Raw genomic sequence first — 21,997 nt, forward strand, 5'->3', positions numbered from 1 at the left:
CTTTAAAAAAAAAAAAAAACTCAGCAAAAGCTATTTTTGACTCACTCAACAGACTGATTAAAATGCTTGCTTTCACCATGCTCGCCCTTTGGTTTCATATGTGGCCGCTGTTCTCACTTTCTTACAAGTTTTTCCTCTTGTAACTTATTTTCGTGAAACAGATTCCATCAGGTTATCTTGCTAAACTGGGCGTCTATAATTATGAAGTTGGTCTTTTCTCCTCCGCCCCACTTAAAAAGTACACACACGGCCTTGAAACCCCGCAGTTGTCTTTATTTCGCACCCCTCCCCCTTTTCTTTTTATTTTAAATCTTCGCATTCGCAAATGATGCTTTGCCTGGGCTAGGTTCAGACTACAGCATCTAAAACGTTACCCGTCCGGGTAGTCCCTTAAGGCATCGAAAGCCCAACCTTGCGCAGGCCACTGGAACCCGCACCAGAAACCTTGATCTGGAGTCCAGTTTGGAAACACATCTGTGCTTTTCGCAGTAAAATGGTAACTTGCCCAAGCGATGCATCTGGCTTTAGATTTTATGCGGAATATGATCTGGAAAAGGGAACGCCTGTTTCAGGCGCGGCAACATGCCCCGCGCGGATCCCCGGGGGCTCCCTCCTGCTTAAGAGCGCGCGGGGCCTCGACCCGCAGGGCCTCAGCCAACCTCTGGGCGCCCTGGTTTGGGTTAACCCCACACTAGCTCTCTCCCTTCCCGGCCTCGCCTGGGGTCGCTCTCCGCGGCAGACGAAGCTTGTAGACGAGAGGAGAAAGTTGGAGACTGAAGATCAGATGTCCTTAAAGGGGCTGGGGAAAGGGAGAAGCTCTTCGCAGCTAGTGCCAAGAAACTCGGACACCCCGCGCTCGCCCCGAGGCGAAGAAAACTGTCCTGGGGGAGCACAAGTGTTCCCGAGACTTTGCCAAAGATTCGGGAGTCCGGAGGTAGCCTGTCCCCCACCCGCGCCCACCACCGAGTTGTTTCATAATCCCCTCTGGGCCGCCTTAGGTGAGGACCGGGCGGGGTGGCGTGGGGGTGAGGTGAGGTGAGGATGGCGGCTCTTCTCTGTTTCCCGCCCTCTTCGCAGCGGAAACGTCCAAGGGGTTAAAATGGCGTGGCGGAACGGGCTCGAGGAGCGGTGCCAGTGTTCGGCCCCGACGGGCGGGAGAAGTGGGGTGGGGGTGTGGGATCCCGGAAAGGGCTGGGAAAGCGGGGACCAAGGGGAGCTGTGAGGCAAGAGTTTCTGCTCTTGGGGGTTGTGTCCAAGGCAGTTGCCGGCGGTAGTGGGGACGGCAGCGGCAGCAGGGGAGCCAAGCGATGGTTAGTGCACGTCTTGGCCCACCCTGGGCAAGGTTATGTCAGGAGAGCGCTCTGGCACCGAGCTCTGGCCCGCGGAGAAGATACTCCCCCCTCGGGCTCTTTCCGCGAGCGGGGCTGGGCGGGCGCGGAGGGGCGGGCGGTGCGCCGCGCGAGCCCAGGGCGCTGAGGTCGGCAAGTCGCGTTCGGAGCGGGCGGCGGCCCTTCTACGGTCTACGTGGAAAAAAATCATCTAAAAGAGCACCCCCTCGGCAAGCAGCCCTTTAGCGCCGGTAAAGAAGATAGAAAGGGACTCAGGGAACGAGGGAAGCTCAGTTTAGAACTTCCAGAGTTTCCAGGTTTGTCCAGCGAGTGGGACTCTGGATAGCTCTCGAAGAGCTGAGCCCATTTTCCCTTCCAGAACAAAACTAGAGGAGCATTCCTCCAGGGGAAGGCTTAAGTTCAGGCCCCACGTGGAACCCGAGCAGCCCCCGCCGCCTGACCTCGGGCTCGCTTCTCCCAGGGCGGCGGGGAGCGTCCTTTCTGAACCGCCCCGGGCGGGAAGCGCGCGATTCGGAGCGCGCTCCGCTCTGGGCCCTGCTGCGGGCTCGGACGTTAAGGCAGGAAACGCCTCGTCCCGTTTTCAGTCTCCCAGTCAAAACATTTGGCTGAATCTCGAAATAACTTTTTTGATAGTCTGGAAAAGAAGCACGACAAATGGACTCACCATCAGCCTTGCGTCAGCGAACCATTTCCCCTGGACTACAGTGAGATTGGTTTTTTCATTAGTTGCAGGAACTGAGTTTTTGATGATTTACCTGGCTGCTCAGGCTCCTGGGTGTATTCTCCTCCCCTCCTTTCCCACTTCATCTGTCAACTCCCTTCTCATTTTTTTTTTTTTTAAAGCTCCGCATACGCAATTGCATCGTATTCTTTGTAACATATGTAGCCTCTAGTCTAACTCAGCCTCTATCAGTGGTCAGCACAAGCCACAGTGTTTGCATAGCCCTTACAAAACGGGTCATGTTTTCGGTTCCTTTGATCCACAGAGACGAAAAAGTTTTGCTTTGCATTTCCCTCCCGCCCCCCCCCCCCACCCCCCGCCATCGCTTTCAGTGACAGTGCTCTCCTCCCAGTTACAAGTTCCTTCTCCTCCCGAGCAGTTCGGGATTTATTTTTACAGGGACCTAAAGAGTTAGGAGAAATTCACCGTGTGCTGACTCACCTTCACTTCCCCACCCCGAACCCCCCGCCCCAGACAGGATTAACACTAAAAGATGTAATCAGTTAAACTAACAGACTTTAATATCATTAAACATGGATCTCTCCACTAACCTTAGCAGTTACGTCACTTCGAAGAAGGAAGTAATAAAAACAAAATTCTTGCAAATAAAATAAAATTATGGAAGCTGTCCCTTTGAGGTCCGGATGCAGAAGAAAGTGTTTGGTCTTTTTAAAAGAGCTCTTATTGATAAACAATTATTAATATTAAATAAAATTTATAAAGCCAGCCCTATCAGGTTGTCTGCACATAGTAGGTACTCAATGAATATTTAGTCTCCCTTTCTTCTTCCCATCCTTGGAATTTTGGCAGGAGATAGACTTCCCAGTGGCTAAGAAAATTATGCTCAAACTTCGCTTCTGGTTCATGTAATCTCCACTCACTCAGACAAACAAAACAAAACAAAACAAAACAACCAAACAAAACGCACACACAAAAACCCCAAAAAAACCCTCACAAAATTTATCCAGGGAACTTTGATAGCTTATTAAAACTTAATGGAAATAGCTAGACAAAATAAAAAGTATGGTGATTACATACATATAAATCCGAAACACATTAAATTATTTCGAACTTTTCAGTGGCTGTAATAGGTAACCATTGCCATTTGATTTCGTTTACCAATTTCTACAGTAAAAACGAAAATTGTGGGCTCCCGCTCACTTCTCGAGTTTCTGCTAGAGCAGCCTTCACCCACGCACTGATCTATCTCGACCTCATGTTTTTCATAGCGCAAATTTTATCAGACGCTATTCAGCTATCCACTTTTAAGACTTGTGCGCGCGCTCTCTCTGTCTTTTTAATTTTAAAAAATAAAATGAGAAAATAGAGAAGGAGGTTGTAGCACTCAGGGGTGGAGGAAACCCACCTGCCCGCTCCTCTCTCCCCGGTCTCGGACTCGCTGGAGGAGAGAGTCGCCGGGAGCGGCTTTGCGGATCTCGCCGGGTCACCTGGTCCAAGCATATTTTCTTTGAGGCCCATTCGCAGGAGTAAACAGTCACGTCGTAGTGAGTTTCTTGGCAGCTTTGCACTGCTCTTCAAACAGCAGAGAATTATCGCACGTTCGTCTCCGCTTACAAGGCTCCTGCCTCAAACTGTCAAGTATTAAAAAAGGGTTTCGAGCAGCCCTTTTGCCCTTTCTCCTTCTAAATGACGAGGCCGGTCACGGCGGGTGACTTTGGCGTCTGCCGCAGGTCTCAGCCCCTTGGAGCCGGGCTGCCCCGTCGGCTGAGCGGGAGAACAGGGGCACCTAATTAGTCCGTGGCTCCCGCCAAGGTGAGCGCGTGGGCGCAATGCGCGCTTCGCGAGAGCTGCCCCCAAGTTCAACCCAACGCGCCTGAGGAAAACTTGGGGCTCCAAAGTCCCCTCTTTAGACAAGCGCCCGGAGGGGATCTTTGGAGAGACCTAGGGGCGCGGTCGTGGCTTCGGGACCAGGACTTTACGGTTTTGAGATCTATTTATCTCGTTCTAGAAAAATACCCCATACGTGAACCCATACGAATACCTCCCCGCTCTCCCCTCCAGTGGTCTGCAAGCCCCGGGTGCGAGCATGAATCCTGAGTCCCGCACCGGGTTCCCGCTCGCGCAGAGCCCAAGGCGGGCCGCTGAGGTCACAATAAGTTCAGAGCCACGGATCCGGGTCAGATTTGAAAAAAAAAAAAAAAGTATGTTCCAAGTCCGGCCCGGAGCTGATGTCTGGGGCTCAGTCCAGCTCCCCCTCAAAATCCTTCCCAGAGTGCAGAAGTTGGTGATTACTTCGTGCAAACTGGACGTCGCGCTTGAAGGGCCGGCGGAGCCACCGGCTTGCCTTCGGGGGGTTCCTGGCATCAGTGGGACCAGGACGTGTCATTATTGTTGCAAACGGAGACGTGAATGGAACCCCCATCCTCCACCACCCCCGCGGCCCGGAATAACTCCAGGGCTCTCTGGTTTGGATGTCTAGGGGTCGGAAGGGCCACGGCTCCCAGGACCCCTGGGGTCCCGATCGGGCCTCGCACCGAGGGGCGCGGGGCAGCGGGGACGGCTTCGCGCGCTGAGCCGGGGCCACCGAGCAGCGGCGGCCCAGGGCAGCCCACGCGGGTTCCGGCGCCGCAGCGAAGTCAGAGGCGCTTCCAAGCTCGGCCTGGAGCGAGGGGCGCGCAAGGGGAACCGCTTCTCGAGCTTCGTGGAGCAGGCAAGTTTGGCGGGGAGGGGAAGGCGGGGAGGAACTCTCTGTTTCTGAGGGTCTGGTCGGTCATAGGAAGCGCTTGGGGTGCGGGTCGCAGGATTCTGAGAGCTCGAAGCGGCCGCGCTGGGCCTGGCCTGAGCGACCCGGCGGCGCTCCCAGCCCAAGCGGCGCGGCGGTCTCCGCCTTCTGCGTGCGGGCCGCAGTCGGGCCACAGGTCGTCCAGTTGGGGCCGGCCTAGCCCTCAGGGAGGCCTCTGAAGATGGCCGGACGGCAGGGAACCCCCAGGCCCCGGCCTAGACGCGGAGAATTCACAAGGGTATTTCTAGGCCCCAGCGGCCTCTGGTCAGGGGTTAGCTCAGAGTCAGGTTTCTGCTTCCACCAAAAAAGAATTACACAAGTTTTCCAGATCTGCAGTGATCTTAAGGCCGACTGCTTTCTTAGGAGCCTATAGGTATTTTTGCCTGTAGAAGTGAATTTGAGCCATTCCTCTTTCCCTCTTGTGAGCTGGTCACAGGCCTGGTAAAGATTTATACCAGGCACATTCAGGTCTGTGCCTCCTTCTTGGGACGTGGTGTGTCCCACACACTGCTGGGCCTGCGGGGTGGGTGGGGGGAGGAGGTCCTGCCCTGTGATGGGGAGGTGAGCTTCCCTGCAGGACTAGTCTGATGGGGGTGAGAGGCCTACCTGGAGGACGGCAGGGGAGGCACGGAAAGGAGGAGGAGACAGGCCCTGAGCTGTGTGTGGAGGGCTGGAGGTGGTGAGGGTAGCCCTCTCCCTAAGAAAAAGAGGCCTGTGGAGTTTTGCTGCCTGGACTAAGAAGACAGGGTGGGTACGCCCAGTCTAAAGGTGGATGGCACAAGACTCCCACCTCCCAGAGACCAAACTAGGATGGCATATCTATATTTTCCTGGCTGTTCCTTCTATTTTAATTCTTTCCCATTTGTTTTCTGTTTACTCTTTAGTAAAGTGTTTCTGAAACTCTTGCCAAAAGGAGGTCATTCAGTTAACATATTTATTGAGAGCCCATTGCATGCCAGGAATAGGAATGGGATAATTAATAGGACGTTTCCTGACCTCACAGGGCTCACAATCCAATTTTCTCTATAGAGAAAAAACAAGGCAATTAAAATATGCTGTGAAAAGGGACACATGGGCTTATATATGGTGAAGTGAGCGTGGCTGTTTAGGGCTACTTACAAGAAATTCAATATTTCTGGAACATAGAGGGGAGAGGACTGGGTGGGGGTGTAGAGAGACAGCCTTGGGTGATTAACCTGGACCCAAAAGAGAGGTTTAAAGTGTGAGCAGTGCATCATGGGGCCTTCATGGTGGTGGCAGGAAATGATGCTAAGGGGGGCATGGTGCTGCACTAGATCAGATGCCCTCTAGATTTCCCTTCTGGTGTTAAGATTTGAAGATTCACTTTTATTTTATTAAAGGATCTGGTATTCTGTGCCAGCATCTGCTGAGGCATGTATAGATTAAAATATATATATATATATATATATATATATATATGCTTATTCTACCTACATGGTTAATATTTCACACCTTGAAAAGAAAAAAAGAAACCTAAAAACGAATTTAAAATATTTAAAAAAGAATTTTTGGCCGTGCTGTGAGGCTTGTGGGATCTTAGTTCCCCGACCAGGGATCAAACCCGGGCCCTCGAGTCCTAACCACTGGACCACCAGGGAATTCCCCTTAAAAATTAATTTTAAGAGAACTCATCTAGCAGAAAATTTTGTGAAGATACTGCAGTTAGAAAATTGACATTTGAGATGAAACCTAAAATAGTGAAGAAGATACTGCCCTGACCTCATGGAGTTTACAATCCAATGGAAGATACAGAGAAATAAATACAAGTTGTTCAGCATCCCTGGAATATAAAGGGCACCAGACAGGGCAGGCTTTAAACTCTCAGAAAGTCAGATCATGGGGGTGGGGCATTTAGCTCAAGGTAGCTCAAAGAAGTCCAAAGGAGAAATCTGGAGAGCATTCATAGGAAAGAGAAAGCTTTCATGGGTTGACACAGCCCTTATCCTCTCTGGAAATGCCGGTGCCTTCATGACATTTGTGAGTCTCAGGACTGCTATAAGCTAATGACTCTTCTCTAGAGGGACAAAGGAAAAGTCTTGCAACTAACTGGACTTTAAAAAATGTTAGTTTGATGTCTTAATGATTAATTATGAAAATACCTAGATGTTGTACTTTTAATTGGAACCACTGAATCCGTTTGTAGCATTTTGGTAGGGGCAGGAGGGACAATAAATTGAGTCCCTGCTGTGTTTCATAGGCACTTCACGTACATTGCCTTTCCTAACCCTCATAACAACTCCATGAAGTAGGTGTTTATATTTCTATTATATTTCCATTTTATAGATGAGGAAACTGAGGCCTAGTGAGTTTATTATGCGAGGTCACTTGGCGAGTCAAAGTGGCAGAGCTATCTGACTCCAAGTCTGTTCACTCTTCTCATGAGGGCTTTTCGCAGCCCAGAGGGTGATGATCCTTGAAAAGAAAATCATATTAAGAGTATTCACATTTGAGGACTTTCAATCCCTGTGGAAAAAATAGGGTTGAGTGAACTTATAGTATCCCTATAAGTTATTTTAGGGTTGCCAATATAAAAATTAAGGAGATCACAATAAGTAGGAATGTTTTATACAGATTGAATTCACACATGTGATTAATTTGTCTTTACCATCCTTGCTTGCTAGAAAATTTCAGAATAAAGAGATGCTGATGTATTAGTTTTGTTTTATTATACAGAGAAACATATGTATAGTCTTATATTTAAATGGAAACTCCCTCTTTATTTCACAGTTTGTAGTCTCTAAGTCACTCTCCTTGGGTTGTGACTGAATATAGCTTGTCATTAGTATGTAGACCATCTGGGGTTTGTGATTGGGGGAGGGATTATGGTAATATTATAATTTTATAGATTGATAACATTTGATAGGTAAAAGGAAAAGACGTTTGTGGGGTTATTTTTAATCCTAGGATTACGTTAATCAATCAATTCAATAAATATTTGTTGAGCACATACTACTGCCAGGCGAAGACAAATCGAGTCCTTGCTGTGGAGAGTGTGTCAGGAAGGAAGGAATACAATGTGTGCTCAGCTCCTGCTATGTGCCAAACACTCTCCTAGACGCATTTAATGCTTCAGACAAACCTGCTGTCTGTCCCTGTGTATAGAGTACATGCAAAAAAAAAAGGGAGGCTCAGAAAATTTAAATAACTTGTTCAAGATCACACAGCTTGTAAATGGCAGGGCTCCAATTCAAGCGTGGCAATAAAGAGTATGCTTTTTCACTACAACACACTGCATTCTTGCCTGTGCAAATACTAAAAACTGTGAGTACTTGCTAGTCATTTTATCCTTCCTTGGCCTGTGTCCTCAGCTAAAACAGCTGGATAACTGTTCTTATCCTGTTTACCTCATGGAGCACTCTTAAAACTCAAACTGTAAGAAACTTTTTTTTAAAAAAACTGTCCCTAATTGTTTAGCTGAATTGGATCTCACAGGAGAAAAAAACATATTAACTCTAATAACAGGTTTATTAATAGTAGTCTATTGATGGAAAAAATAGTTTAGTCCAGTAGGATCAGAATTTGATGAATTACTGCTGTTCTTTGTTTTATTAATTAATTTAATGCCAAACATTTATTGGACATAGTAGAATTGCACTGAGCCAGTGGATACAGCGACTATGTCAAGTTACTTTTCCAAAAGGGGCTTCAAATCTAGTGGGTGAAATAGAATATATAAACAGGTAAATAATGAAAATGTGCTATAACAGATGCCCAAGGTTTCTTGAGATCTAACAACATTCTGAGCCTCCCTCACCAAGGCTAGAATCTTTGTCTCCAAAAGTGTTTATCAAGCTAGGAGACACCTGGGCAGCTCGTTAAAAACATGGAATCCCACTTCACTCTCATATAATCAGATTTTCTGGAGGTGGGGCCTGACTCTCCATTTTAAACAAATTCTCCAATAGTTCTTATTCTAGTTCTAGACCAGAATTTGGGAAAAAGAGCTAGACCACTTGATTATAGTCAAGTGGCCTAAAGAAAAACAGTCCCCTGGTCCCTAACTGGGATGTGGTTATACTCTACCAGCAAAGGTTAAGAATTCAAACCCACTTAGGGAATTTGGTATGCTAAAGGGTGGGAAAGGTTGATGGGAAATTTTCAAAGCAGATGATGATACCATACAATTATAACACATCATATTGGGGGGAGAAGCATTTGGGCTAATAGTCTTACCCATGAGTTAATTTAAAATTGTGAGTGGTTGCCACTCAACTCCAGAGCATCTAGTTGATTAAATAAGAGTAGAGGGCTTCCCTGGTGGCACAGTGGTTGAGAGTCCGCCTGCCGATGTAGGGGACACGGGTTGGTGCCCCGGTCAGGGAGGATCCCACATGCTGCGGAGCGGCTGGGCCCGTGAGCCATGGCCGCTGAGCCTGCGCATCCGGAGCCTGTGCTCCGCAGCGGGAGAGGCCACAGCAGTGAGAGCCCCGCGTACCGCAAAAAAAAAAAAAAAAAAATTGATAATAAAATAATAGGAGAGTAGAGAGTTCCAAACGTTCTTTTATTTTTTTAAGCCAAGGAATCTTTTATTCCAGTGAAACTTTAATGGAAGGCTGACACATAAAGAACTGCCGTGGCTGAAGAAAAGGATGGGTGAGGAAGAGGTGGGTGCCCTGAAAACCACAAGTGCAGCTGGGAATTCAGCAGCCTGTGAGGGATTTGAGCCAAGGACCAGGCTTGTGTTCCAAGCCTGGCACCATGTGGGCACATAAGAAGTGCATAGTGTTTGATGGCTTCTATGGACTGAATGTGTCCCACCCCTGCCAGATTCCTATGTTGAAACCTAATCTCCAATGTGATGGCATTTTGAAGATGGGGTCTTTAGGAGATGATAGCTTATGAGGGTAGAATCCTCATGAATGAGATTACTGCCCTTGTAAAATAGACCCCAGAGAGCTCCCTTGCTCCTTCCACCAGGTGAGGCTACAGTGAAAGGACTTCTGTCTATAGACCAGGAAGCAGACCCACACTGGACACTGACTCTGCTGGCACCAAGATCTTGGACTTCCCAGCCTCCAAAACAGTGAGAAATAAATTTCTCTTGTTTCTAAGTTACCCAGTCTATGGTATTCTGTTATATTAGCCCAAATGGACTACAGTGACTGAATGAATAAATGAGTAAAATGGCATAATTTCTGCTTCAAAATGTAATTGAAGAATGCAAAGCTTGCTAATATTTTTTTATCAGTAAAGACTAAAGTAAATAATCCATTTAGTGGCTTATTTTCATCACCAAATTCTTTTGGCCACTTATGGTCTTACTTGCCTTCTTTGAACATGAATTTATGAAGCATTTGGTCTTTACAGTCTAATTTCCTCCAGGACTGTTTCCACTTGACTTAAACAGGAAAAGAACCCAGGTGAAGTCAGGAAAACTGGTGAAATTCAGGCTGTTTGTTTTTGGGGGGTGGAGGTGTAGGATAGGACAAAAAGGAAGAAAGGAAACCATTTCTCTGTAAGAATGACATGTGATTAATTTTAAAAATAAAATTTATTTTTTACCTGATGATGAAAATAATATATTTTCACCGTAGAAAGTATGGAAAATACAGTAAAACACAAAGAAGGAAATAAAATTTACTTTTCCTATCATTACCCAGAGATAATGCTGTTATTGATGTCTATCATTCCAGTCATATCTTTATACAGTATTCTTTTTTTTCAAATTAGGATTACATCCTAATGTGTTTTTTTGTTTTTTTTTTTTTGCGGTACATGGGCCTCTCACTGTTGTGGCCTCTCCCGTTGCGGAGCACAGGCTCCGGACGCGCAGGCTCAGCGGCCATGGCTCACGGGCCCAGCTGCTCCACGGCATGTGGGATCTTCCCAGACCGGGGCACGAACCCGTGTCCCCTGCATCAGCAGGCGGACTCTCAACCACTGCGTCACCAGGGAAGCCCCCTAATGTGTTTTAAACTTGCTTTTATCATTAAATAATATACATGAATATTTCCTATGTCATTATTGTTCTATAACATCATTTTAAAATTTCTACATCATAATCTATGGAAGAATATACCACATTTTGTCAAACTAATTTCTTATTGTTGAACATTTGGGTTATTTTCCATTTTTTCACTAGTATGAAGTGTGTGACATTGAGTATCCTTTAATCTTTGTGTGTGTGTGTCTGTGTCTCAGTATTTATGGTATGTTTATTTTTTAAGGCTTTTGACCCTCCAGAATGGTTGGACTCTTGCTGAAAATGGATGCAAGTTCTTGGTCCTCACACTGCAATGACCATCTGGCTATTTATGATCTGTACTGGTTATTTGACAGGGAGCACACCACTTTCCTAGATTTGGGAAGGAAGGGAGGGTATTAAAGCCCTGGGTGTAGTGTAGGTATTTCCCAGATATTTGCAGTTAAAAAGCTATCTCAATATTTTGTTTTTTCTTAAAAAGCAGCATAGTCTGAGGAAGGAAGGCTGATTAGCTGGCTCCATGGCTGCAGCCTCATGCCTGCAGGGTGTTCTGAGTGTTTTCTTCTCCAGAGCCTCATGGTTGTGCCTAAATGAGACATTACCCAAGAAGAACCTCCACCACCATGACCACCACTGCTTCTGAACTGAGTCTGTCTTTGGCTATAAATTTGCTTTGGAGACTTCTCTAGAAGTTAAATTTGTTTGTGTGGAGGCTGAAACTAGTCACTTGCTCACATGTGTAACATGAGTCACATTAGAATAAAGATCTAGGATGGTGGTAAATTGTTCTCCCTAAACTGAATCAATAATGGCAGTGGATATTAGCACTTATAACTTACAAATGATATCTTTCCCAGTCCCTCTCAGTTCAGTCTGGGTTTGACTTTTTTTTTCATTACCTATACACGAAGGGTGTGTGTGCGTGCACGTGCGTGCGAGTTATTTTGGAAATTTTGAACAAGATTTTCATATGTTATTGTGGTATACTGCTATAACCAAGTGTTAATTCAATACACACACACACAGACACACATACACACACATACACACACACACACATTACTCGTTTAGGGAAATACACTGACTTCTCTTGCTCACAAAACTGAAAAATTGGCAGAATCTTTAACTTGTAACTTGGCAGTATTGCAATTTACAGGCAAGGAAGGCAAGCTAAATTGGGTGAAAATTGTTTGAAAAAAAATTTTGAGTCTTAGACAGTGAAAATCATGTGGCTGAGTGCGCACATTCGGATGTTTTCTGCTTGATTTTTAACCACATCCATTGGCACTGCCAGAGGCAGTTAAAGCTTCCCAGTGAAGACGTGTGATGTCCAGGGGAAGGTGTGGGGATTTATGGCTATCCTGTCCATGCTGTTACTGTTAAAATGACTGTTGGTTTACTTGTTTTGAAATATTGATTAGGGAAATATGAAATGTGATTTTATCGAGCTTCATAAATCCACCTTAATTATGAATTATATAAACACAGACTTGGGGGTTGGGAGGACAAAATCAGACATGTTTGCAGGCCTGAGCTTTTTCTGTGGGTTCCTGGAACATTCGTGGTGACTGAGACGCAGCAGGAACCTGACAACGCTAAGAACAGGCTTTCTCTTCTGAATGCTGGGGGCTTTGAAACTGTCTTCATAATGAGGGAGGATTCATAAAGTAATGAAAAGCTGTTTCCTTTTTAAAACGTTCAGACAGCAACACAAACATCTGGGAATTTATTTAAGTACTCTGGTTCCCTGAATTACCCATTTCCTTAACATATACTTTACTTATTTTTCCGAGAGGGGGTAAATTTCCACTTTGTGTTTTTCCCAGTTCAACCGTGTTAGGCTCCTCATTTTAGCATTTAGTTTGCTTGATATTTAAGAGTACAAAGTAAGGCCCTATCACTCGAGCTATGATTTGGGGGGCAAGGGGGACTGGGATGTTATCAGGTGTGTGGGGCGAAGTGATTTTTGTGTGGTCAAGTTTCATTACATTATAGTTTCACATAAATCAAATAAAGGAATAGATGGCTAAAAAGATCTAGTGTATCTTTTAAAAGATCATTAAGCAACAATATTTTGCTCAATACTTGAATTAAGCAAAACTTCCATTCTTTTCTCCTTTTCAGAATTTAATTCCTCTTTCCAGTTTCTGAAGTCATGAGACTTCTCTTTCTTTCTCTTTCTTTCCCTCACCCTGCAATGTCTCAAGTGGTGAAAATGCATGTGTGGTGAAGGGAGGTGGGGAGTAGTGGTCAGAATTCCCAGAAAGCTAGGATGAGAGGACCCAGCTTGATTTCTGCACTTGGAAAATAGTTTATGTCTATTTAGGGATGCGAGATCCGGATGGGTATAAAAGTCGGGACATACTTAAATATTTCAGTATGTAATATCAGATGATGAGTCAGTGCAGCATTTATAGCTTCCTGGGTTGTCAGTGTGGTTTGGTCTCTTCTTCTGTTTTACTTGTCATATTTGTAGTAGGTAAAGTCAGTGTGGTTTTAAATGTTCAGGATTGGGCTATTTTTAACTAACTGGACAATATTATCATATGTGGCTTGCCAGTTTATAATCAATTAAAATATGAGAAAAAATATGAGATCTATTGATTAGCATGACTATACTAAATAGAATTTAATTTAGTTGATTTATTTAGTAGGAATTTTAGGACATCACAGTTACTACTGTGAACTTCAATGGCTTAGAAGCAACAGTTGTTACTATGCAGCATTGGACATGGAAATGTGAGGACTGGGCTTAATAGATACACATCTAGTGGTATAACCTGTCAGTTGCCTAGTTTAATATCCTGTTGCCAGTTGAAATACTATTCATTTACCCTCGCCTCGTAAAAGTAGGTTGCAGGACATATTTTAAAAAATTCTAGCTATATGAACTGGTTAGTTTATTTATTAAAAAAAATTTAAACAGTAGTTAATTGTGATTTGTGGGTAATTCCTTTTCCCCCCATTCATTTAATTTCTGCTTCCTTAAATAAATGAACGAGTATTCTGGATGTCTCCTTCTCCACCTCAAATTTAGGAGTATTGTGAAGTGAGACTAATACACTCGACTATGGAAAGGTATATATTTACACCGTATTACCTGGGTTCTCTTCTCAGTGTCTCTTTCTGGTTCAGATGGAATTACCAATTTTATATCTAGGTCTGGTGAAATAAAAACTGAGGGAGAGGGGCCTCCCAGGCCCCCATTTTCTGAAATGTCATGTTGCCTGACATGAATGAATACACAGTCACACTCTGGTACCTTGGGACTGTCAGTGAATATATGCACAGATCCCAACTAGGAGAGGATTCCCTGTGAGGAAAAGATAGGCCTAAGGCCCTCTAAGTATGAGGATGTGTTGCAACAAGTCCCAGAAGTAGTTCATTGTTGAGATCCAGAATTACATGTTTGGTTTTGTGATACATGGAACCAAAGCGAGACTTTCATTAGCAAAGGTGAAAGTGCCTAATTCTGTGATATCAAACTTAGTTGATTAATGAGAGGGCTGACAGTTTTGGATGTTTTTGTTTGTTTTGGTGTGTGTGTATGTGAAGAGGGTGTTTGGTGAGAGCTAGGCAGTGTGAGAACAGTTCTGGGGGTCTGATTCCTTTGGGAACAACCCCAAGTTTCTCATCTGACCCTGGTAATCTTTGATTATCATTCAGCACAGTACCTGGCTCTTAATAAACGGGTCTGTTTCATAGCTGCAATAGAAATCGATCCCTCTACCATGTGGTCACCTCTTCCCTGTCTCCACCCGCCTGCCCCCAAATTTGGCCTTTCATCTTGAGATTTGGGTCACAACCTCTGTGGAAGAGGGTGGAAAAAAGCAGAATTGGCAGTTATCCCAGTGATCTGAATTCTAATAAATCAAGGTCTACTTTATTCTACTCTTTTGGGGGGAATTGTGCCTGTTGGCATTTTGTGGGAAGGATGCATTTCTTAATGACTGACTCTACCTCAAACTTTTTTTGGACCAAGAGGGGCTATAAAAAATAAATAGTTAAAAGGGGCACAACTGAAAGTGTAAGATTTACACTCAAGCCAAGAACTTTATTTGCATATCAAATAAATGACAGAGTCATGCTTGTAGTCTCAGAATCTCTAGCTATCATAATCAGTAAAGAAAGTGAAACCAGATGTTTTCATTTAAGCTTTGAATTGTGTTACTATTAAAATAAAAATCAAGTTTCTTTAAGTATTCTTCTAGGTCCAATCTAATCATTTTTTTCTACGTAGAATTCTTGGAAAGGCCAGTGGCATTTTGAGAGTGGAACCTGGAGTTTTGTTGGATTTAACAGTTCTCCATGAAGCTACATACAAATTTTGTTCATTTGCCCTTTTGCTGTATATTTCTTAAAGCGCTATTTTTGTTGTGGTTTCAGTGATTCTCATCCAAAAACATAGCAGCCTCATGTCATGGAAAAACACTGGACTGGGAGAATCAAGTCTCGTCTCAGTCCTTCCATTAAATGAAAAGATTTGAGCTTTCGGAAAACCACTTTAACTCTTTGCACCTCAGTTTCGTCAGCTGCGTGTTGGTCTGCCACGTAAGGTCACTTCTTATGTCTACTATTTTTAGTCTTTATTAGAACAAGCACATTTCAATTGAGCTACAAGGATACTCGTCCGTAGAAATTAGACATCTCAAGCTTCAGCATAACACTGCTTAGCGTTTAAAGTGAGTGTCAATGTTGGCAGAGTGTGTAAATCTTAGCATTAGAAAAGCAAATACCATTAACTTATTGAACTGTTTGAAATATTTTAATGTATTAAGAATAACATTTAATGTTTTTTCTGTTATGCTAGTAATTCATGTTTATTGCAGAACATTTACGAAATTCAGAAAAAAAGAAAAAAATTGATCTTAATCTCATCACTCAGAACTAACCAGTAATATTTTGATATATTTTCATTCCTTTTGGCTCTTTATATTTCTCTTACATTCTATGCCATATATGATTTATTTTTACAAAGTTTGTAAAATATTTTTACATTGTTTGTGCTATTTTGTATTTTTTTTCACTTGAGAAAACATTGTGAGTTGCTTCCCATGTCCTTATTGTGAAACATGAGTTTTGAAAGCTTTTTATTTTTGACTATAAAACATATATTTACCAGATATAAAGATTTAAGCAATAACTAGTTTTATAAAGCAGAAAATTAAACTTTCTCTCTCTTCACACACTGCCAACTCACTTTGTCTCAGTCATATTCCCTGGAGGCAACTCCATTTAAAGCTTGGGGTATATTCTTATGGTCATTAAAAAGTGTAAGTATATAAATATATATGTATGTCTGTGTGTATGAGTTTTTTTCTTAAATAAGGTCATTCCACTCAAGCCACTTTACACTTTGTGGTTTTTCAGGCAGCATCACAGGTGCATAGTTTATTTTTTCTTCCAGTTTTATTGAGGTATAATTGACACACAGCACTGTGTAAGTTTAAGGTGTACAGAATAATGCTTTGACTTACATTGTGAAATGATCATCACAATAAGTTTAGTGAACGTCTATCACCTCATGCAGATGCAAAATTAAAAGAACAGAAAAAATTTCCTTGTGATGAGAACTCTTAGGATTTAGTCTCTCTTTTTTTTTAATAAATTTATTTATTTATTTTTGGCTGTCTTGGGTCTTCGTTGCTGTGCGTGGGCTTTCTCTAGTTGTGGCGAGAGGGGGCTACTCTTCGTTGCAGTGCATGGACTTCTCATTGCGGTGGCTTCTCTTGTTGCGGAGCACGGGCTCTAGGCGCGTGGGCTTCAGTAGTCGTGGTGCACGGGCTCAGTGGTTGTGGCGCACGGGCTCAGTAGTTGTGGCTTGTAGGCTGTAGAGTGCAGGCTCAGTGGTTGTGGTGCACGGGCTTAGTTGCTCTGCGGCATGTGGGATCTTCATGGACCAGGGCTCGAGCCCGTGTCCCTTGCATTGGCAGGTGGATTGTTAACCACTGCGCCACCAGAGAAGTCCAGGATTTACTCTCTTAATAACTTTCATATATAACATACAGCAGTGTTCATTATCTTTATCATGTTGTATATTACATCCCTAGTATATACTTATAACTAGAAGTTTGTACCCTTGGACTGCTTTCATCAAATTCCTCCTCTCCCCACTCCCACATCTGGTAACCACAAATCTGATCTCTTTTTTTCTGTGACTTTGTTTTTGAAGTATAATTGATCTCCAACACTATGCTAGTTCCTGTATGCAACATAGTGGTTCGATATTTCTATACGTTTCAAAATGATCAGCAGGGTGGATATTTTCTAGTGGGTATGTACAGTCAGCATTGCCCCACAGTGATTCCATTCATGGTTGACCAATTTTATTTAATCAATCTCCTATTGCTGGACATTGTGGTTGATTTGAAATTATTTTATTTTGCTTTTAAAAGTGTTGCACAAATATCTTGTATGTAAATTTTGGGGTCATCTTTGATTATTTCCCTAGAATGAATTCCTAGATGTAAAATGACTGGGTCAAATGTTATATACATGTAATTTTTGGTACATATTGCCAGTTTTCCTACAGCAATATCTTCCTGGTTTACATTCCTGAGAGCCATGTATGAGAAGCTTTTGTCCTGTCCTTTTCCAATTCAGAACTTGTCAAAATTTAAAGTAAAATTTTCATCATCACTGAGTCAATTTTTACCTCAATTTTAGTTCAGGATATTCCTTTCAAAGTATAGGAAAAAAAGTAATTCAAAATCTCTGGTGCCTTCATCATCTTTGATTCCTCTGGTGAGACTTTGTAAAGGACCCTTGGAAATTTTGAGTTCTACTATACTATATTTCTGTTTTTATTTAGTATCATGAACTCACAGATTAATGATTTATATATTTCGTCTTTTAAATTTTGAAACTGGCTGGCTTAGATTTCCTCTCCTATTAAAATATAAAGTCCTTTGGGAATGAAACCTATTAAAGGACATTGTTATTTATAGCCCAGTAACTAGAATCTGGTCTGATTGAGCTTCTAAAAATCTTTGTTAGTGGGAGGTGAAGAGAGCCCAAGATTGGAGGATAGGGTGCCTTATCTAAGGGGAAGGGTCATTGTTGGAAGAGGGAAAGGGGACCAATGGAGATCCAGTGTAATGAATAGCAATTTAAATACATTGGAGTTAAAAATTGCCAAGATCCAAAGCTTTTTCTTAAGCATATAACAGTAAAGGTAACCATATTTTATATGCATTGAAAAACAGACTTTAACACTTTGGTTTTAGCAAACTGTGACCATTAGTAGCAAACCACAGTTTCATTCAGTCTTTAAAGAAATGTGTGTTACATCTTAGTTGAACGTTTTCCTGGTCTTTAGATTTTGTGACTGGAGATACATTGGAGTTATTACTAGGCTTTTTTCCTAGAAAAGAGAACTCCCAAATGGGCAATGTTTTGAAATATAGCCAGCACCATTTTAATACAGCACTCTACCGTGGGGTTCAGTTTATGACAATGGAATGCAACAGTAACTAGTCACAAAGGAATTGAGGTCATAGTATAATGGGGAGCAGGTTCAAGCCTAAGTCAGGATGCTTGTGTTTGATTCCTGGCCCTGGATTAATTAATAGTCCACATTACTCTGGACAGGTAAGGTAGGTCATGACAGTATAGGCATCTAATACATAATAGTGTGAGCGAGCAATGCCACTTAGGGTCCTAACACTCCATGATATCTTCATTAAATCAGGTGGTCAAAATACAACTGGAAAAAAGAACACCTAACCACCGAGTTCAGTTTAAGCCATACAGACAGGACTTTTCTTCCTCTTCTCCTGAGTTTGTCCAGCTATAGCAAAATATTGGTACCAGTAAGATATAAACTAGAATCTGTGACCTTTTTTCTTCATTCATTTATTCAGCAAAGGTTTATTGACTATGACTATGAGTCAGATCCTGTGCTAGTCACTTAAATTTACAGTGGTAGGAGTCAGGGGAGTCAGACTGGAAGGTACACAGAAAAGGAGCCCACCCTACATCTGGCATCCCTCGGTTCTGCATTGAGATGCAGATGCTTGGGCCTGTCGAAAACTTCATCACTGGCTCCCCTGTGAGAGATAAGAACCCGTCTTTGCAGTTATTGCTGCCTGACCCTTCTTCAGTACACAGAGGTTGGAAGGGGGAAAAAAGCAAAATTTGAATATTAAAACTATCCCTGTCCTCATAGATCTTGATTCTTGAATTTCGCTGTCATGCTAATATCTTGAGTCATTTATTTCATAGATGGTAGCGATTTGTTTTTGATAAGTAGCTCAGTACCTTTTCAATCATCAAAAGACCAACTTGTCCACACAACAGGATAGTAAATTAAAGACACATTCTAAATACACTTTCACACACACAATTCACAAATGTATGCAGGAACACGCATACAACTGTTAAAACACCCTGCCTTGCTGGTTCTTTTTTTAATTAATTTATTTGGTTGCACCGGGTCTTAGCTGTGGCAGGCGGGCTCCTTAGCTGCGGCATGTGAACTCTTAGTTGTGGCATGCATGTGGGATCTAGTTCCCTGACCAGGGATTGAACCTGGGCCCCCTGAATTGGGAGCATGGAGTCTTATCCACTGCACCACCAGGGAAGTTCCCTTGTTGGTTCTTAAGAATAGAATTAGACCAACAGTTGAGAAATACAAACTGAACCACATATATTTGGGGAAAAAATTATACCTTAAGAAAAAAACAAGTTCTGAGGCGGAAATGTGCTATTTGAGAAACAAGAACTTGTAAAACACCACACTTTGTCAAAACTGGCTTAATGGAAGCAGCATCTTGCCAAAGTGTATCTAATCAGTATTTCACTGTATCGAGGCCACAAAGTAGGGAAGGTTTCATCTTCAGTTTTGCAAAAACCGTTTTTCTTTCTGTTTTTTAAAAAGTATCCTGTCGTAATCAAGAGTAAAATATTTAACTTCTGAATACATTTATTGGATTCTTATTTAATAAAAATTGAGAAAAAGACTTGTAAAGAAAACTCTTGGTGTATTCAGTGTGGCACGTTCTCCGAGGCACAGGAACCCAGGGTGCTCTAAGAAACACTTTGACATTTTCAGGACTTTCTGCCGTCTGGGATGTAGATCAAACCTGCAAGGCATATCTGACCACCTCAGGACAAGGAATGATCGTCTCAGGCATCAATCATGCTCTATGTTTGATGAAAGATTGGGATAGAGTCGAACCATGCATTTCAGTGTGGGACTTTAACATTTGCATTCGGCATTTATTAGCTGATGAGTTACTGGAGATTGGCATTCTTTTGGAGAGCCGATATTATCTAGTCATTTAATTGCGGCCTAGAGGTGTACGGAAGGGTGCCTCGGACAGCATGTTTTCTGAGTGTTGGGCAAGACTGATGTTCACAAAACTTGTAGCTGAACGTAACATTATCCAATGCTAGTCTTGAAAATACATTGACTCTGCAAGAGATTGTGGAAAATTTAGAATAACTAAGACTTACATTTCCAAGACTACCTTGGCTTTATGAATTAAATTCCAGTATCTTTCTCCAGTTTTCTCTCTGTCACCCCATCTGACCATCCCTAGACCCTGTTTAACAATCCTCAAACCCCTTCCCCAGTCCACTTTAATGGACTCAACATCTCAGATTTCACTTTTATTTTTAAATTAATTTTTAATTGGAGTATAGTTGATTTACAATGTTGTATTACTTTCTGCTGTACAGCAAAGTGAATCAGCCATACATATATATATATATATCCACTCTCCTCTAGACTCCATTCCCATATAGGTCATTACAGAGCACTGAATAGAGTTCCCTGTGTTATATAGTAGGTTCTTATTAGTTATCTTTTATATATAGTAGTGTGTATATGTCATCGGATTTCACTTTTAGTATTCTAGGAATTTATTATGTAAATCAGAGCAAGAAGCAAACACAGACGAAAGAAAAAAATTGATCAAAAGTGTGGAAAAATAGGACTATATGAGGGTTAAAGGAGCCAGGATTATTTAGCTTGGAAGAGAGAAACTTGTGGGTGGCTTAATATAACTTTTCAGGTATATGAAGGGTTATTGTATGGAGACTGGTGACCAGCTGTTCTCTTTGCTGCTGAAAAGAGGACAAAAGGAAATGGTCTTTAACTTCAGCAGGGGGTAGCTAGGTTGAACATAGGGAAGAATTCCCCCAAAGTGAGGTTTGCTAAGCATTGGAATGGATTACCGTGGAATCTCTTTCTGGAGATGTTTAGAAATAAGTCAGAAACTGATGTGGGAGGAATGGTTTAGGTAGGTGGAGCCTTGCTTAAGGCACTGGAGAATCAACCAGATGACCTGCCCTTTGCTGGTCCCTTGAGTCTACACCAAGCCAGCTGGACCTCAGTCTGACAGGGTATGGAGGAGTGCCAGGCTAGTTCATGCCTTTGACTGTTTTAGCAGATGCTGAGCCAGTGTTCACGCTGCCACTGGCTTGATTTTCTTGGTATCTAATTATTATTTGGTGGGAAGTAGTGATCGGGGCAGGGGTGGAAGGAGGTTAAGAATACTGCCTTGTCATAGGCAAAAATATACATAGGCCCCCTTCAAAGAATTCTGAGTGAGTAAGGGTAAATTCTATGAAGTGTGAGAGGCCCTTGTAATTTTGTTCTTTCTTTTTTTTTAGGCCTCAAATACTTTTTTCCCCTCAGCAATATAGCTTCTATGTGTTCATTAAAACTGCTCCTTCCTTAAAGCTTTTGAGATACAGAAGTATGTGTATGTCTCTGAAGAAGTGTCCTATTTAGTTCTTGTTAATAAACTAATTAGAATAGTAGAATTTTAGGCTTGGTTGGAATCTTGGAGTGACTATCTTGTTTAAAGCAGTGGAAAAGTTTTTCCAACCTTATTAATAATCCCCAAATTGTATTGCCATGACAGTAATAAATAATATAAATATTACCACAAGAATTAAGTAAAATCACATTAACCAAAATAACTCAGTGTGTTATTTTTAACTCAGCTGTAAGTATAATACTTTTACTGAATTGTTCTATTTTTAAAAAATTTAATTTGTCATTTAGACACGACTTAAGAGATTTGACAATCTTTACTCAGTTTTAAGTGCTAAAATTTTGAATACTGGCTAATAAAATATTCTTGGTTGCTTCAAACATGATTATTCCAATAGAACCACAGTGAAAGATTGAATCAATACTAATAGCTGATTATGAACACACACACAATCAAATGTAAACCCTTTGTTACTGAACAGTTCAGATGAAAGATTATACTACTGCAGTTTTTAGC

General features: G+C 42.5%; 1 protein-coding gene across 1 annotated transcript in view; it reads left to right on the forward strand.

Annotated features, from left to right (window-relative positions):
- The first annotated feature begins 368 nt into the window (after positions 1-368).
- LOC137210905 (uncharacterized) overlaps positions 369-21,997 on the forward strand; it is a 719,095-nt gene continuing 697,466 nt past the window's right edge. The window contains exon 1 of the mRNA XM_067712973.1: positions 369-998. The gene's annotated coding sequence lies outside the window, so the exon portion shown is untranslated. The remainder of the gene's footprint in view (positions 999-21,997) is intronic.

Source organism: Pseudorca crassidens, chromosome 18, assembly GCF_039906515.1.
Source record: "Pseudorca crassidens isolate mPseCra1 chromosome 18, mPseCra1.hap1, whole genome shotgun sequence".
Classification (NCBI taxonomy): Eukaryota; Metazoa; Chordata; class Mammalia; order Artiodactyla; family Delphinidae; genus Pseudorca; species Pseudorca crassidens.